The sequence below is a fragment of the Coregonus clupeaformis genome, unplaced genomic scaffold (genome assembly GCF_020615455.1).
Source record: "Coregonus clupeaformis isolate EN_2021a unplaced genomic scaffold, ASM2061545v1 scaf1308, whole genome shotgun sequence".
Taxonomy (NCBI): Eukaryota; Metazoa; Chordata; class Actinopteri; order Salmoniformes; family Salmonidae; genus Coregonus; species Coregonus clupeaformis.
In genome coordinates this window covers 38,800-50,854 of record NW_025534762.1, presented here as the reverse complement: position 1 = coordinate 50,854, position 12,055 = coordinate 38,800, and the positions used below count along the sequence as shown (strand labels likewise).

Sequence of the window (12,055 nt, the reverse complement as noted above, 5' to 3'; positions counted from 1 at the left end):
CCAATCTCTGACAATGTCCTAAAGTTACTACTCAATGGTTACTTCAAATGTTTCTCCTTCTATGGTATTATGGCGGTCCGCAACCAACGTTAGAGATGCATGCAATCACCTACTGGGATGGGTGAAAACTGATAGAACTTTAATGCAGCAATAATTGGGGAAGGGTGAACAAAAACAACAAATTTACTCCTTCAATCGGATTCAAATGTCTTCTCAGATCCCTACAGGCTCAGGAGCCTGAGAGGGGGGAACCTCTTCATTTAGTATTTCTGTAACATTTTTGGATCTTCACAATGATTTCTGACACCTTCACAATGATTTCTAGTTTCTTCTATGTTTTATTAGTTTGTCTAGAGCAATTTATCACTTGCACAACAAACACAACAAAGTCTACCTTCTTCACTGTTAGTATCTCAGAAGCCCTCTGATAAATTACATTCACTGCAGGCTGTGGGGCATCTCTCTCATCTCCACTTGCTCCTTCCGCTATTTGCACTGCCTCCACATAGAAGACCTGCTGGATAGCCCTGATCAGTGCTTAATTTGTCAATCGGGAGGTCCCGGAACACATAGCTGAGGTACCGGAAAACATTGTCAGTGTTGATGTGGATGCGGTTGAGGAGTCAGGCGCGGGACGCATAGGCTGAGTCAAACAAGACTTTACTAACTGTATAAACAATACAAAATAAAGGACCTCAAAACAAGGAGGCGAGCGACAACGCAACACAGTGCGTCACAATAAACAAAGTCCAGAGTACTGCACAGGTGACACCAACGGACAGGCGGAAAATAACACACAAACTAACGAAAACAACATAGGAAACTTATAGGGCACATAATCAGACCCAACGGACACAGGTGTAACAGACAGACCCAACCAAACGAACATCGAAACATTCAACGGTGGCAGCTAGTACTCCGGGGACGACGAACGCCGAAGCCTGCCCGAGCAAGGAGGAGAGCAGTCTCGGCAGAATTCGTGACAAACATTGAGAAAAAAGTGTCAAACACAACGTGGCAGCAAAGCAGACAGAGTAAACAGCCAAGTAGCCTACTGTCTATGGTGCTGAAACGGACAGCACTCTCCAAGTTGCTGATTAATTCAAAGCATTTTTAGACATCACTGCAGTATGCCCACATACTTGAGTATAGCTGTGGGGCTTACACAAGTCCCAATTTCTTATAGCCTAATCTTCTAGACATCAACGTACAGCAAAATTTTTAAAATGACACTGCAGAACACCCACCATATGTACAGTGAGGGAAAAAAGTATTTGATCCCCTGCTGATTTTGTACGTCTGCCCACTGACAAAAGAAATGATCAGTCTATAATTTTTATGGTAGGTTTATTTGAACAGGGCGAGACAGAATAACAACAAAAAAATCCAGTTTTTTTTTATACAAACTGATTTGCATTTTAATGAGGTGAATAAGTATTTGACCCCCTCTCAATCAGAAAAATGTCTGGCTCCCAGGTGTCTTTTATACAGGTAACGAGCTGAGATTAGGAGCACACTCTTAAAGGGAGTGCTCCTAATCTCAGTTTGTTACCTGTATAAAAGACACCTGTCCACAGAAGCAATCAATCAATCAGATTCCAAACTCTCCACCATGGCCAAGACCAAAGAGCTCTCCAAGGATGTCAGGGACAAGATTGTGGACCTACACAAGGCTGGAATGGGCTACAAGACCATCGCCAAGCAGCTTGGTGAGAAGGTGACAACAGTTGGTGCGATTATTCGCAAATGGAAGAAACACAAAAGACCTGTCAATCTCCCCTCGGCCTGGGGCTCCATGCAAGATCTCTCCTCGTGGAGTTGCAATGATCATGAGAACGGTGAGGAATCAGCCCAGAACTACACAGGAGGATCTTGTCAATGATCTCAAGGCAGCTGGGACCATAGTCACCAAGAAAACAATTGGTAACACACTACGCTGTGAAGGACTGAAATCCTGCAGCGCCCGCAAGGTCCCCCTGCTCAAGAAAGTACATATACAGGGCCGTCTGAAGTTTGCAAATGAACATCTGAATGATTCAGAGGAGAACTGGGTGAAAGTATTGTGGTCAGATGAGACCAAAATCGAGCTCTTTGGCAGGAGGAGGAATGCGCCTATGACCCCAAGAACACCATCCCCACCGTCAAACATGGAGGTGGAAACATTATGCTTTGGGGGTGTTTTTTCTGCTAAGGGGACAGGACAACTTCACCGTATCAAAGGGGACGATGGACGGGGCCATGTACCGTCAAATCTTGGGTGAGAACCTTGAAAATGGGTCGTGGATGGGTATTCCAGCATGACAATGACCCAAAACACACGGCCAAGGCAACAAAGGGTGGCTCAAGAAGAAGCACATTAAGGTCCTGGAGTGGCCTAGCCAGTCTCCAGACCTTAACCCCATAGAAAATCTGTGGAGGGGCTGAAGGTTCGAGTTGCCAAACGTCAGCCTCGAAGCCTTAATGACTTGGAGAAGATCTGCAAAGAGGAGTGGAACAAAAAAATACTTTTTTTCTCACACTGTATACACACATGCATACTGTGCGAGCAAGGAGGCCTACAAACCTGACTCAGTTACACCAGCTCTGTCAGGAGGAATGGGCCAAAAATTCACCCAACTTATTGTAGGAAGCTTGTGGAAGGCCACCGAAACCCATTTGACCCAAGTTAAACAATTTAAAGGCAATGCTACCTAATACTAATTGAGTGTATGCAAACTTCTGACCCAATGGGAATGTGATGAAAGAAATAAAGCTGAAATAAATCATTCTCTCTACTATTATTCTGACATTTCACATTCTTAAAATAAAGTGGTGATCCTAACTGACCTAAGCCAGGAATTTGTACTAGGAGTAAATGTCAGGAATTGTGAAAAACTGAGTTTAAATGTATTTGGCTAAGGTGTATGTAAACTTCCGACTTCAACTGTACACTCACTCACACCAACATGTTGTTGAACTGTATACTTTGTGCATCTCTCTTTCAGATCTGCCATGCACTCCACCACTGCCTCACCCAGAGGTGCATACATTGGGCCTATCAAGACTGACAAGCAGAGATGGGTGGCTGACAAGGACAAATAAAACAACATGCACACACACTCACTCTCTCTTGTCACACACATTATCCCCAATGTAAATACATTGTAATTACTTGTTTATTTTATGTATGCTCCATTTTATTTTAGATTGAGATATCTACGCCTGCATATCCATTATCAATATCTACATAATTACTCTAATTATCTATCCAATCAAAGTGTGATTGATAATATTGTAAAAGAGTATTGCTTAATTTGCAGTTTGAGGAAATTCTGTTTGCTTTTCTCTGAGTTGAAAAACATGCCTACCTCTCACACACGTTATACCCAATGTAAATACATTGTTTATTTTATGTATGCTCCATTTTTATTTGAGGAAAATACAGTCACAGTTAAAGCAATGTCTTTGGTTTTAATGGATATTTCTCAGAATAAAATGTGTGACCAAAGAAGTCGGCAGACCTGCAACCCTCTGGGAGTGTGTGCAGGTTGTCTACTGGAGCTGAAACATGGAGAAATGGGGAGAGAGAGGAGGAAGAGTACAGTTGAAGGGGTTTTACACAGCCCATCTGAAATTAGCCCACCCAACTACCTCATCCCCATATTGTTATTTATTTTGCTCATTTGCACCCCAGTATCTCTATTTGCACATCATCTCTTGCACATCTATTATTCCAGTGTTAATACTAATTGTAATTATTTTGCACTATGGCCTATCTATTGCCTTACCTCCATAACTTGCTACATTTGCACACACACTGTATATATATTTTCTGTTGTATTTTGACTTTATGTTTTGTTTTACCCCATATGTAACTCTGTGTTGTTGTTTTTATCACACTGCTTTGCTTTATCTTGGCCAGGTCGCAGTTGTAAATGAGAACTTGTTCTCAACTAGCTTACCTGGTTAAATAAACATTAAATAAAATAAATAAATAAAAATTATTTGTATGTTGGCCGAATCCCAACGTTTCAGTTGAACGGAAGTGAAGGCGGAGCCTGGCTCTTTCTCTTGTGACTTTACGCTCCGTGCAGAGTACAACACCAGACAACATGATTGAACAAAGGAGGAATGTTAAAATGATATCGGACTGTAACTTTTGAAAATGAGCTAAGCAGACTACTGCTGTATTATTATTTGTATGTTGGCGGAAGTCCTATTTTTCAGTCGAACGGAAGTGAAGGTGGATTCACATGTTCTCTATTCTCCATTTTGTCTTGTGACTTTAGGCAGAGAGTCACATGTTGAAATATAACGTCTCGGTCCTCTACCTCCCTGATCTAAAAGGTCCGTAGACTAGAGATAAACATCTAGTTAACTTCGTCTGAACTCTGCAATCGACCATAAACACACGTTTCTACAATGAATCAGGTGAGTTTAGATTAATTTAATCATTTTTATAATGGGTCTTTGTGGCCTGCTTCATGCTTTTACACTGCGCGCATTTAATGGTCCTTGACTTTTGGAAAATCATTTGTGTAGTTTAGCTGGTTACTCGTAGCCAGGCCCGGCGGCAGGATGATCTCGGCAAGGGGGCATCAGAAATGACTAAGGGGGGCACAACTATTTTCGCTTGCTGATATCACAGGATCGATAATAATCGATAGTACAATTACACACAATGTATTTGCAGCCAGGCACGGCTGTCTTGCAGCAAGAATACAGGCTACTGCACCGCTTTACAAACATGGACAATTCATAAATAGCAAGTCATGACAACGCTACACAGCTACATGCACAATACCCAACAATCCAATGCAAAACAGTTGCTAATTACCGTAATAACACTTCCTCATGCCAATACAATGCATTTCCAATCGCGGAAAACAAACAATAATGCACTACCAATGACTTATCGGTACAATGCAGCTAGTTGGAGCTTGCCAGTTGGCTGTAGGCTACTCCACTAGCAGCTTACCCGTTGGCTGTAGGCTACTCCACTAGCAGCTTGCCAGTTGGCTGTAGGCTACTCCACTAGCAGCTTACCATTTGGCTGTAGGCTACTCTACTAGCAGCTTACCAGTTGGCTGTAGGCTACTTCACTAGCAGCTTGCCAGTTGGCTGTAGGTTACTCCACTAGCAGCTTACCAGTTGGCTGTAGGCTACTCCACTAGCAGCTTACCAGTTGGCTGTAGGCTACTCCATTAGCAGCTTACCAGTTGGCTGTAGGCTACTCCACTAGCAGCTTGCCAGTTGGCTGTAGGCTACACCACTAGCAGCTTACCAGTTGGCTGTAGGCTACTCCACTAGCAGCTTGCCAGTTGGCTGTAGGCTACACCACTAGCAGCTTACCAGTTGGCTGTAGGCTACTCCACTAGCAGCTTACCAGTTGGCTGTAGGCTACTCTACTAGCAGCTTGCTAAAAACTGTAAGCAAGCTAGCCTTTTAACTTCCCACAGATTTAGATGTGGCTTAGTGTTGTAGGTTACGGTCTTGCTGAAAGGTGAGTTCCTCTCCCAGTGTCTGGTGTAAAGCAGACTGAAGCAGTCTTTCCTCTAGGATCTCCCGTTTAGTTTCATCCTGTAAAACTCCCCAGTCTTTGTCGATGTCAAGCATTTCCTTACTATGATGCAGCCATCACCATGCTTGCAAAATAAGGAGGCAGTTACTCAGTGATGTTGGATTTGCCCCCAAACTTAAGGCTTTGCATTTAGGCCCAAAAAGTGTATTCATTTGCCCTGTTAATTTTTTTTGCAGTATTAATTTAGTGCCTTGTTGCAAACAAGATCTGAAATATTTATATTCTCCTTTCACTCTTTCATTTAGGTCATTATTTGGATTATTGTGAATAGTCACATGTACAGGGTTGCAGGTGGTCACTGTGGTCTAAGGCACTGCATCGCACTGCACTGCACAGCGTCGTCCAGGGTAGGGGAAGGAATGGCCGGCAGGGATGTAGCTCAGTTGGTAGAGCATGGCGTTTGCAACGGCAGGGTTGTGGGTTTGATTCCCATGGGGGCCAGTATGAAAAACTAGTCACATGTACAGGGTTGCAGGTCATTATTGTGAATAGTCACATGTACAGGGTTGCAGGTGGTCATTATTGGGGATTATTGTGAATAGTCACATGTACAGGGTTGCAGGTGGTCATTATTGGGGATTATTGTAGAACATCTTTGACGTGTCTGGGTGGCTTAATACACCATAAACAACATCATTATTAACAGAGGAAGGGTTAGTCATTCATATCACACAATTACTATTTGTTATTGTTTTGTATTTGTTTGTACAAATGTGTAGAATTTTGTTTTTACTTTGACATTATTTTGTGTAGATGAATTACGGAAAATTATAATCAAATCTATTTCAATCCCACTTTTTAAAGCAACAAAATGTGAAAAAAGTTATATTGGGTGTAGACTTTCCATAGGAACTGTATAGCCTAATAATATTTAGGAAGTTAATTTCCTTGAGAAGATAACTGCCCGTGCTTCTCCATCCATTCATATATAGACTACTCTATTTAATTGAGACCAAACGCTCACCTGATCTGGCATGCCCAACTAGGAGAGAGGAGAGGTATGGCTGCTGAACTAGGAGTGGAGAGTTATGGCTGCTGAACTAGGACAGGAGAGGTATGGCTGCTGAACTAGGAGAGGAGAGGTATGGCTGCTGAACTAGGAGAGGAGAGGAGAGGCTGCTGAACTAGGAGAGGGAGAGGTATGGCTGCTGAACTAGGAGGGAGAGGAGAGGGCTGCTGAACTAGGAGAGAGAGGTATGGCTGCTGAACTAGGAGAGGAGAGGAGAGGAGAGGCTGCTGAACTAGGAGAGGAGAGGAGAGGCTGCTGAACTAGGAGAGGAGAGGAGAGGCTGCTGAACTAGGAGAGGAGAGGTATGGCTGCTGAACTAGGAGAGGAGAGGAGAGGCTGCTGAACTAGGAGAGGAGAGGAGAGGCTGCTGAACTAGGAGAGGAGAGGTATGGCTGCTGAACTAGGAGAGGAGAGGTATGGCTGCTGAACTTGAAACAGCAAGAAAGATGAGCGGTCCGTTGCACTTTCTCTTGACCTACGTTTTGCACCGTAGGATATAGCCTGTCTTTTAGGAGCGGGAATATTTTCAGTCAGAGACAAATAAATGGATAATTAATATATATTGAGAAGGAGAAGACTCAACGCTCGATCCCCATGTTGCGCCTTTTGCTTTGTATTGATAATCACATTTTGGGATTTCACCTCGACTCACGTTGGTTGAGCGTCCCCAACTTATTTCTATTAACAGACACGAACTCCGTTTACGTACCTGCGCAGGTAAACTGCATCCCTAACCCTCCCATATGGGAAGGGTTTCGATGTCAGTTTCGCGGCGCCAGCTTCCTTAGGGAGTTCTGGGGGAAACTCCAGAACTCCCAGAACAAGCAGGGATCCCTGGCAGAAATGTTCGAGGTGATCAAGCTGACGGACAATAGCATCAAAACTGTTATTGTCCGTATGTACAATGAAATGGTACAGCCGGAGGACGTTGGAGTATGGTTGGGCAGGTACTGCAACGTGAAGGGGCCCCTGACCCAGGTGAAGGATCCCGATGGGATCTGGACAGGGGCCTGGAGGGTTACTGTCCAGCAAAGGGAGGATCCCGGGGGCTATGGTGGGTTGAAAGCCATCCCATCCACCATAGTCCTCGGAGAGAACAGGGGCCATGTTCACTACCAGGACCAGCCAAAGCTGTGCCGTAAGTGTGGTGAACATGGCCACCTAGCAGACGCCTGTGAAAAGGTGGTCTGTATGAAGTGCCGGGAGGTGGGCCATCGCTACGAGGAGTGCACGAACGGAAGGTCGTGCAACCTCTGTGGCGACGGTCCCCACCTCATCCGAGCTGCCCTCCTCCTGGGCCAACAAGTTCAGGGCTGGCAGGGTGGATGCGGCGGCTGCGGACCGGGCTTCCGAACGCCAGAAGAAGGGAAGGCGGCAGTTGCCAAGGTAGGGAGGAGGTGATAGTGGAGGAGGTGGTGGAGGAGGTGGTGGCGGTAGTGGAGGAGGTGGTGGTGGCGGCAGTAGAGGAGGTGGTGACGGTAGTTGAGGAAGTGGTGGCAGTAGAGGAAGTGGTAGATAAGGTGGAGTGCGCGGAAGGTGCGGTGGTGGGAGAAGTGGGAGTGGAGGCAAAACCCTCCCACCCCAACCCCCCGCCCCAGACTGATGTGACCCCTGAAGGTGAAAGGGCCGAGAAAGACGGCTCTGGAGAGGCGGAGAGTGAGAGCTCCCCAAGTGGGTCTGACAGTATGATGACAGTGTCGGAAGACACTGTCAAGTGGGGAGAGTGCAGGAGCGGTGGGAGAGACCCTGGGCGAATACCTTCCCCTACGGAAGAGAAACGCTGAGGAGCTCTCCGACCCCGAACAGGGCGAGGAGAAGAAGGGAAAGTTGGAGTGGGAGAGCTCCTAGGGGGAGGATGAGTCCAGGGTCTTTCCATCAAACTCCCCCAACCAAGAATCGTTTTTAAACCCTGTTTTTACCTCCTCTCCTGCCACCCCCCCTTACCCCTGCAGGAGAGAGAGAAAAGTGTCTAATAAATAACCCCTTTTAAAACGGTTTTAATGCCTTCTTTCCTTTTAGCACTGTTTACTAACCTCTTTTATGGCTTTTTAACATCACCACCATTAATGTTAGAAGCGTAAAGACCTGATTTAAGAGCACAATCTGTTTTATCCTTTTTAGAAAGTTTTAATTCAGATGTGTTTTTATTGCAGGAGTGTGGTCTACCCTTTTTAACCTCTTACAGCAAATGGGAGGAGAAGTGGCAGCACGGGCCCTCCATTTGGAGTGGTTCCAATTTTAATAAAAAACGATGGTGTTGCTATTTTATTCAAGACCCCACAGGTGGTGGTGAAGGGGGAGCACAGTGGTGGTTGGGGGACGTGCTCTTTTAGCCAACTGTACTTTTATGGGGGAGGGATTTTAACGCGCTAAATGTATATGGTTTTAATAACAAACATGACCGTGCGCGCTTTTAGAAGACCTGCAGTCCCACATGCTGGGGAGGGATCCTCTAGTGGTGGTGGGGATTTTAACTGTGTTTTAAGTAGAGCAGACAGGAGAGGAGCGGGAGAAGATTTTAAGGTAGATAGGTCTAGTGTTTTATTGCAAAGGGTTGTGCAGGGATTTTAAACTAACTGACTGTTTTAAAACCCTGCATCCAAGAGAGGAGGGCTTCACCTGGACCAGTGGTGACGGCACCAGAGCCTCTCGCATTGACTATCTGTTTACCCGTGACTGCCCGCCAACTGATGCTAGAATAACCCCTGCTTTCTTCTCAGATCACGTAATGCTGACGTGCACCCTTTCACTAACTCGGGTGTGACTGTAGGAAGAGGGCCCGGGAAACTGAACTGCTCCCTTTTAGAAGATGATAGAGTACTTAGCCAGTACAGGGAGCAGTTCAGCCAGTGGCAGACACTACAGGACTTCTTTGACACAGAAAGCACAGTGGTGGGAAATGGTGAAGGGTAAGACGAGGACCTTCTTTAGAGAGATAGGAAAGAAAAAAAGTAAAGAAAAAAGATAGACGCATGTTGGGACTGCAGAAGCGACTGGGCGTTATTTTTACCCTAAATCAACAGGGCTTTGATTTTAACCAGGAAATCAAAGACGTTAAGAAAGAGATGGCATTTTTTAGCGGAACAGAAGAGCAAGGGGGTTATTTTAAGAAGTAAAGAAAGGGAATTAGAAGAGTGGGAAAAATGTACCAGGTACAACCCATGAGAACCCGGCCTAGAGTAAACAGAGTGCGTCTCGGGCACGGACCTCTGACTTCCATACGACTCTGGTTTCTCTTCATTACGCACAAGCCTTTCGCCTTTTACTAAAGACTTCCGTGGAGAGGAACACATTTACGAGTTCAACGTATTTTTGGAGGGCCTTTGCTTCTGGCAGAGCCCGATATCTTGTTTCAAGAGAAATCAACAGAGACGGCATCTGCCTGCCGCGCAGACTTTTTGCTCAGGCATTTGAGTTCGTGCTGGCTGACCGGTGTATTTTTCCAGTCAAAGTAGTCACTGGCCAATTGAATTTAAGCCCGACAACGGCGACTGGCGTATTTTCCGGTCTTTGAACAAATAGTAGCACTGGATGTAAAGAGCTAGAAGTGACTTGACGCATTAGCGACTTTTTGGAAAAAAACACTCGCCTGTCGCCAGGGAAACGTGGAGGGGTTGCGATGGGAGGAGCACACTTTAGCCAAACCGCTGAGGTCTCCGGCGGTGCAGGGTTCAATTTGTGGGTTATCGCTTCGCTCGGCCTTTTGGCTAAGATCAATGTAGTATTTTACTGGGCTTGATTTTGAGAAGTGATCAGCGTTGTGCTTTTGTAAAAAATTGGACCGGGATGTTTAGGGGACAGTAAGACAGAGACTGGGTTTTTGGGGACTAAGACGACTGACTTTTGAGGGAAAGGTTTTAATCATCAAGGCTGTGATTTACCTGTCCTTTTATTAATCAGTTCTGTTTTTATCCCCCCAAGATCAACTCTTTTAGCTCTGGACCGGATGCTATTTTATTTCCTGTGGGGAAGCAAGTGGGAGAGGCTGAGGAGGGGAGGTGGTGAAGAGGCCCAGGCTCAAGGGGGGAAAGGCTTGCCTGACCTCTACTTGTTCCTGGGCAGCCGCCTATACAGCGTTACATCTCACTCTTGCCACCTCCCCGTCAACAATAAGACCCAGGCCCTCGCACGGTTCTGGCTGGGGTCTTACCTCAGGTCTCTGAGTTTGATCCCAGTCGACCCTCTGACCCCAGTCTCTTTCCTGCTCCCCACACACACTACATCCAGCTCAAAACGTTTTTAAGACATTTTAAACTGGAAAAGGAGCCTGTCACTGTTTTAACTAAACTCCGCTCTCTTCTCTCTCTTGTGCAGGAACGGGAACCGGTGTGTCCAGTGCGCCGGGCTTGCTATAGGCGAGCCCTCAACGGTTTGGCGCAACGTGTCCCATCCTGCCTCTGCTGCAATTGGCACCGTGACCTGTCCTGGATGGTCGCCCATGAGATCCTCCGGTCAGGCCGTGCACTCCCGGGGCATGGCGAGACATCCGCGTGCCCCGACCAGGCTGCGGCCAGGAGGAGTCGGTGAGGCACTTGCTCTGGGAGTGCAGATCTCCCCACGCCTGCCAGCAGGAGAGAGACCCTAACGCCCCAGCTCGTGGCTGTATGGGGTGGGCCGAAGGCCTATAACAACAAAGGCCTTCACACGACTCTGGCCCACCCTCACATGTCTGAAGGATGCACTGTGGTCCTCCCGCAACCTGCTGGTAGGGAAACAGGTAGAGACCACCCCCAGGCAGTGGCTTTGGTAGCCACGGAAGCCCTGGGGTGGTACTGAACGACAGGGGCCTCGACCCCAGGCGAAGGGTCCCCCACAACACCCAAGGTCCCGGGCGGCCACGGCCTGACAGCGCTGCGGCGCCTAGGGCGATGCGCCTAAGGGGAGAGTCTCCTCTGGGCCCCGACGGACGGGTACGGAGTCGATTAAGGAAGAGCAGGAGGAGGCTTTTTGATAAGGACTCACCCAGTTTTTGTACAAGGGACCGAAGACAGCTTTTTAACAAAAGTGACTTTTGACAGGCTTCTTATGTCTTAAAAATGTTTTTACTTTGTTAAATCATGTACACACATTTTAAAATGGCTTTTACTAATTGTCTTTTTACAGGAATGGGTACTTTTAGGTAGGATTGTTTTATTGTTTTAAATAAACCACATGTACCGTGGTTTGGTAACTTCCTGTTGTTCAACGGACCGGAATGAAGAAGCAGAGTTTGGAAAAAATGTATTTGGTGTCCATTAAGTCTTAAACAGCAAGGGGGCATTGTTTCCACTCCGTTGTGGCCATCCCCATTTAAATGTAAGACCTCATCAGACCATTGTTGTGTTGTTTTACCCTTAGTGTACTAACTTAAACTCCACTACCCTCTTTTTGGGATTTACAGGAAACACCTATCCCACCCCCCTCCTCCCTCTCCCTCCAACCTCCTCCCCCCTCCCCCTCTTGGGGTCCCCAGGTCGTGCCTCTCCTGGTAACTTACTGCTGGGTCT

The 12,055-nt window shown here is 46.4% G+C and overlaps 1 non-coding gene across 1 annotated transcript; it reads left to right on the top strand.

Annotated features, from left to right (window-relative positions):
• The first annotated feature begins 9,790 nt into the window (after positions 1-9,790).
• Positions 9,791-9,909, top strand: LOC121562900. Its single transcript, XR_005999662.1, has one exon. It is a non-coding gene; the product is annotated as a U5 spliceosomal RNA (small nuclear RNA).
• The last annotated feature ends 2,146 nt before the right edge of the window (positions 9,910-12,055 follow it).